Source organism: Vombatus ursinus, unplaced genomic scaffold, assembly GCF_900497805.2.
Source record: "Vombatus ursinus unplaced genomic scaffold, bare-nosed wombat genome assembly UNPS02014818.1, whole genome shotgun sequence".
NCBI classification, from domain to species: Eukaryota; Metazoa; Chordata; class Mammalia; order Diprotodontia; family Vombatidae; genus Vombatus; species Vombatus ursinus.
In genome coordinates, this window is record NW_020954596.1 from 72,092,816 (window position 1) to 72,098,972 (window position 6,157).

The 6,157-nt window shown below is 36.7% G+C and overlaps 1 pseudogene; it reads right to left on the reverse strand.

The window, feature by feature from the left end:
- Positions 1-3,792: 3,792 nt before the first annotated feature.
- On the reverse strand, positions 3,793-4,192 carry LOC114023865 (annotated as a pseudogene).
- Positions 4,193-6,157: the final 1,965 nt, after the last annotated feature.

Sequence of the window (6,157 nt, forward strand, 5' to 3'; positions counted from 1 at the left end):
TGAACCTAAGATAAATTCACTGTTTGGAGCCAATATTTATTTTCAAATAACATAAAAAGATTTGCTTTTGGGTGCTGGTTTTTTTCCTTCCATTGTTGTTATCAAGGAGAATGATATTCAAACTGAGAATGGTAGTTCAGAGGAAACTGAAGCCCAGGATAAGTAAGCTGATAGGAAGAAAACATCTGTTTTTTGTTTTGGGTTTTTTTTTTGGTTATTTGTTTTATTTTGTTTTGGTTTTGATGAATTCAAGTCTCTGAACCCAGACAAATTATATCACAGGATACTGAAATAACTTGTAAATGTGATTGAGTAGTCTCTTTGTGTAACTCCTAGAAATAGTAGAAAGTAGGAGATGTGCCAGAAGACTGGAGATGGACTGATGTCTTGATTAATAAAAAGAGGTGGAGTGTATATTTTCTGGAAATTATACATTAGTGAGCTTGACAACTTAAAAATTAAAGGATAGGGTTTTTTAAAAAGAAGATTTATGGGCACTTAGAAAAGAATAAACTGTCTACACAAATTTCACTGAAAACAAATCATGTTAAAACTAAACACATTTTCTTCTATTATAGAGTCTCACCTGGATTTATTGTAATAGGCTTCTTCTTGCTTTCTTTTTTTCCAATTTTGCTGTTCACTCAGTGATGAATGCTTCTTTCTTATGCCGAGATCTGACCATGCTGTGGACTCCTACTCAAAATCTTTCAATGGACCTCTATTTCTAGTAGATAAATTAAATGCTTCATATAGTCTTCCTTTCATGCAAGTCATGGCATCACCTTACTGATGTCATGGTCCTCTTCAAGAACAAAGGACAAACAACAACACCTCCTTTTAAAGTATTTAATAAAAATCTATTATTTATAGGTCTTGAAGAAATGGAGGTGATGCGGTTTAGGGGTTCAGGGGTCCTGGGACCCCAAAATCACAATACATGGGTCCTGCCAAAAGAATTTGACCCAAGCCTTCTTTCAGCCAAAAACAAGGTTTACTAGAACATCCATCATATTGGGCACACTCTTGAGGAGTCCAAACATTGGTAAACCATTGGCTTATTGGATAGATTATGAGAATCTGAGCTGTGGCTAGATTTTAGGAATCTGAGCCATGGCTAGATTATAAACTTTTAAGCCATGGCTAGATTTTAAGAATCTCAGCAGTGGCTAGATTATAAGAACCTGAGCCTTGGCTAGATTTTAGGAATCTCAGCAGTGGCTAGATTATAAGAATCTGAACCTTGGCTAGATTTTAGGAATCTGAGCATCTTAATGGAGACAAGATGGACCTTATATACAGAAAGACTGTAGGAGGGATCTAGGAGTGGCCAAGTAGTCCATGAGGTAATAGAATTCCAGGGACCACATGGCCAAGAGAGAATGCAAAAGTGGCCTGGGGCCATAGGGAGGTCCATAATGAAAAGCTAGCTGATGGGATTACAGCCTTAGGGGAACACCAGATTTGGCCATGTGGGAAAGTCCAGGGTTTTTCCTTTCTGGGGCCCAGATCCCAACCCCATTAGAGGGACATCAATGATGAAGAAGGGATGGGAGAGAGGTAATCTATTCCATGTATTGAGATAAACAAAGGCCTACAGACAGGAAAGGATGGGAAGAAAACAGAGTATTTGATAACAAGAGAAAAAACTTGAAGAAAAGTAATATTTCATAATTCTGAATACAAAGGTTGAAACCAGTTCATGGATGACCCTAATTGTCAAGATCAGTAGTTTTTTTGTTTGTGTTTTACTTTACTCATTAGAAAATTAGAAGTCATTAAAAGGTTTTGAGTAAAGGAGTAATGTGTTCAGAGCTACGCATTAATAAAATTACTCAGGCAACAGTGTGCAGGACAGATTGAGAAGAGTTGATCTGAAGGCAAGAAGACATTATAGCCTATATCATCTCTGAGGCATCCTTACCCAACTCCCACTCCTATTATTGGCTCATGTTCCCAAGATCTGGGTTCCATCTGTTCTCAAGGTTCCAGTTAGTGGTTACGTTCTGACTTCCACTGAATGACCAATAATAGGCCCAGCCTAAACCTCTGAGGCTCATTGTTTAGTTTTGATGGCTTAGTTTTGAGTGTAAATAGAATTGTTTTTTGTTCTGACCAAAAACTTTGAGAGTCTTCCCCTCCCAAACTGATATTTTTGTGATTGAAAATTAGGCCATCTTTTGTCTCAATTCTTATCTAGCCTTTAGTCATGAAATGGGTGTTCCCTTAGACAAATTCAGACAAGGCAAAGACCTTAAATAAGAAAGACCAATGTCAATCATTGCATACTGGACCATTTTCAGTCATCTACATTTTATATTGCCACTGGATTTTGATGACTCTGGAGGAAGGAGTGAGGTTGCTCTAAGCAGTTTTTAAAAAGGCATATTTACTAAGCTGATACAAATAGAGTTACAAAATACATCTTCACAAAAAAAAAAAGAAAAAGAAAAATCACATGGCATACTCAATTACAAATACATACAGAGTGCAGGAAAAAGTTTCAAGCTTAGAGAGCACATGGCAAAGGGGTAATTCAAAACTGATTGATGGAAATCCTCTTTTCCCATTCATGTGGTACTTGAGAAGCTCCCCTTAGGTGTGGTATAAGACGGGGTTGGAATCTGGGTCCTGAAAGGAAAAACCTTGGACTTTCCCACATGGCCAAATCTCTGACTTTCACCTGAGACTATAATCTCATCAACTGGCCTTTCATTGTGGGTACACCCAATCTCCCCTCCATTGTCTTGCCTCCCTATGGCCCCTGACCATTTCCCACACTTAATCCTAGCTAAGCCAGGCCCCAGGAGTTACCCCAAACTACTTGGCCACTCCTAGATCCCTCTCACAGGCTTTCTGTATATAAGGTCCATCATCTCCATTAAGATGCTTAGATTTTTAAAATCTAGCCAATAGCCTACTAATGTTCAGACTCCTTAACAGTCTGCCCAATATGATGGATATTCTAATAAACCTTGTCTTTGGCTGAAAGAAGGCTTGGTTTGAATTCTTTTGGACAGGACCTATGTGTTGTAATTTTGGGGTCCCAGCACCCCTAAACCTCTAAATTACATCAGTATACTTTCTTTGCTGTGTTCCTTGTTACCCCAAGAGATCAGTGGTAAGACATCAACAGGAAATTTAAAAAAAAAAACAGCAGATCCTTTAAAATTTATAAGGTGCTCCTCTGGACAAAGTGGGGACATTTGACCTTAGCCAAAGACAAGGTCCTGTTTTCCCACTAGGTGGTTTCTCCTTAGAGAAATTCTGGAAATCTACATTAACTCCAGTTTCCAGGAATCAATCCATTCCCAACTTGCTTGATAATTTGTAGATGACTAATGGAGGTTGGCCAAGTTTCCTTAGACTACAGAGCGGCCTGGAATTTAAAGCCCTCCATGTTACAGTTCCAACCAATTTTTGCAGATTTATTTCACAAAACATCCCTTCATGTACTTAACATCTTAGATAAACATACAGCATTCTACTCCCCAATTATATCATGCATTCTCTCCATGCATTTGCACAGGCTTCATAGACACTTCTCCTGGATTAAATGCTGCTTCTTCCTCACAAGGCAAAACTGGTAATATTTTACAGACTATTTAACCCTACTATGTTTCTTTCTCCATTAACCATTGACTACCTACAATTCTGCCTCTTTTATGATATTGTTATTTTATGATTTATAGATAGCATTACTGGAAGAGTATAATTATTTTTAAAATGGGAAATTTTTTTTTCTGGGGGGCAGGGTTTCCAAGTTTATTGGAAAGAAAGCAGAAGTAAACATTAAACATCTCCGCTTGGTGTTTTGAAGGTTCATCCCAACCGTGGGCTGGGTAACTTGCAGGTTGGACAAACTGCCAAAGTCCAGGAGTTTCAACATTTCTTTGGTATCAGGGTCCACTTCAATGATTTCCTGATCCAAAGCAGACACCTCAGGGATGTAGTTGTCTCTCCTTTCTCTTTCCTCTTCCTACAATTTGATGGAGATGCCTCTCACAGGACCTCTCTGGATTCTTTTTATCAGATGAGTAACATAGTCCGCAATCTTGTTGTGGAGCTTGTTGCTGGGGATGATGGCGATCTCCTCGCACATGGTGTGGAAGTCATTGCCCAGGCGGGTGTAGTACTTCTTGATGATGACTCGTGCTGCCTTCTTCACGGTCTTGGTCCGAACACGACCCATGTTGGCTCCGAAGGGTGAAGGAAATTTTTTTTTAATCTTAAAAATGCTGTTATAAATGATAGTTTCAGTGGTGAAAGATAGAATAAAGCAGAAATAAAGGTGATATAAAAACAAAAATAAATTCCAAAGAAACCTTTTGTTTTTTAAAAGACCAACTTCATATTAAGGATCATCTTGGGATCATTAAAAGTGCTACAAAATTTCGCTGATAAATTTTATCACTCTTCCTCTTGTGTGATTTTAGAACCAGTTCATCTTCCTTGTGCAATGAATGGATGTTGCCTTGGTCAAGTCACTTAACATCTCTAAGCCTCAGTTTCCTTATCTGAAAAATATGGTTAATAATACCCCTAATAGCAACTTCAAAGATCAAATAGATAACTTACTTGTGAAATTTATTATTGCATCATAGCTTATACAACAGGCACTCTTTATTGTACTCTTTCTTTACAATGTGGATTGAAAAGGAAAATTTATATATAATTATATGTCTCTTTGAGTAGGCTCTACAGGATTCTGGGGCTTCAGGAAACAAGCATGTTGTCCAGAAGCAAGAACATGTGCTGGATCTTATCATATCAAGAGTTAATTTGGACTCTTTGCTTTATATTCTTATAGCAATGTGAACAGCTTGAGTGAGTATGCTATCTTATTCCTTGAAAATCTTAACAAAGTTGTTATAATGGTTCTATCTATAAAGGAAACTTGTATAACCTTAATGTATGCATAAGAAACTTCTTGCTAAAGGAAATCCTTCAAATATGTTTTGTGCCCTATTTAAGCAAATACACACACAAACACACACATTTATTTAATGAATAGTAATCACACTGGGTTCTTATATTATCCATAATTTTCATTCAAATGTAAGGTTGTGGGAGAAAACTGAATCTCTCTTCCCTTGTCATGTTTGTATCAAGAACACTCTTGAAAAGTGTGTAGCTAACTCTCATAAAGGCTTTCTTGACATGAGAACATAAGTATAATAGTAAGCAGCTATTGATTCCTTTTTGTTTGCCTTTTTTTAAGCAATATTATTCATGATCTTTTATAATTACTTGGTCTTTTCTCTTTTAGAATCAAAGAATCTTGAAAACTAATCCCTCTGTGCTCAAACTGTCACCTCCAACACAGCTTTCTGTTTCAACTGTTTGCTTTTCCTTTTTTTGTCTGCTTTCATATTATTTGTTCTTTATATATCCCTTTGGAAACTAGGGTTAGAGTGCAAATATTGTGGCTTTCAACATTAGCAAAAAAAAGATAGGTTGTTAAAAGAAATGCTTATGGATCTCTATTCTTTTTTTTTCATATTTGTTGTCCTTCCAGTTTAATCTACAAATGGTCTTGGAATACTCTGGCATTGTTGGTCAAATGTGAAATATTCTGCTATTTTTTTTCCTCTCCACTATTCTCTGCTGTTTTATCAGGTTATACTTTAAGCTTCATTGGATTTTTGATCATGATGTTATACATATTAATTCCAAAGGCATAGATAGAAATTCATTTACTCCTTTCCATCCCACATTATTTTTGCCTATGTACTCCTAGATTCTCCATAGCATTCCATTGTATGTGTCTATTAAATATACTAAGGGATTCTCTAGACCAGTGATGCTAAGCTCAAATAAAAATAGGAATCACTAAACTATATACAAATGTCCCTGTGGGCCACATGATGATTTGGTTTTAAGATGTAATGCTATCTGCTTTATTGTATTTTTATTTAATTTATCCAACATTTCCCAATTACTTTTCAATCTGGTTCGGGCTGCACTCAGGAGTGTGGTGATCCTTGCAGTCAGTAGACCACGGTTCATGCCTCTGCATTAGATCACTTGATATTATGAGGCCACCAATAGAGCTTCATCTATTATCTTTTACTCTTGCTATTGATCCACTCATTTTATAGCCATTGAAAATATTTTTGTGATACTTCTGACACAGGTTTTTGTTTTTATTAATGTG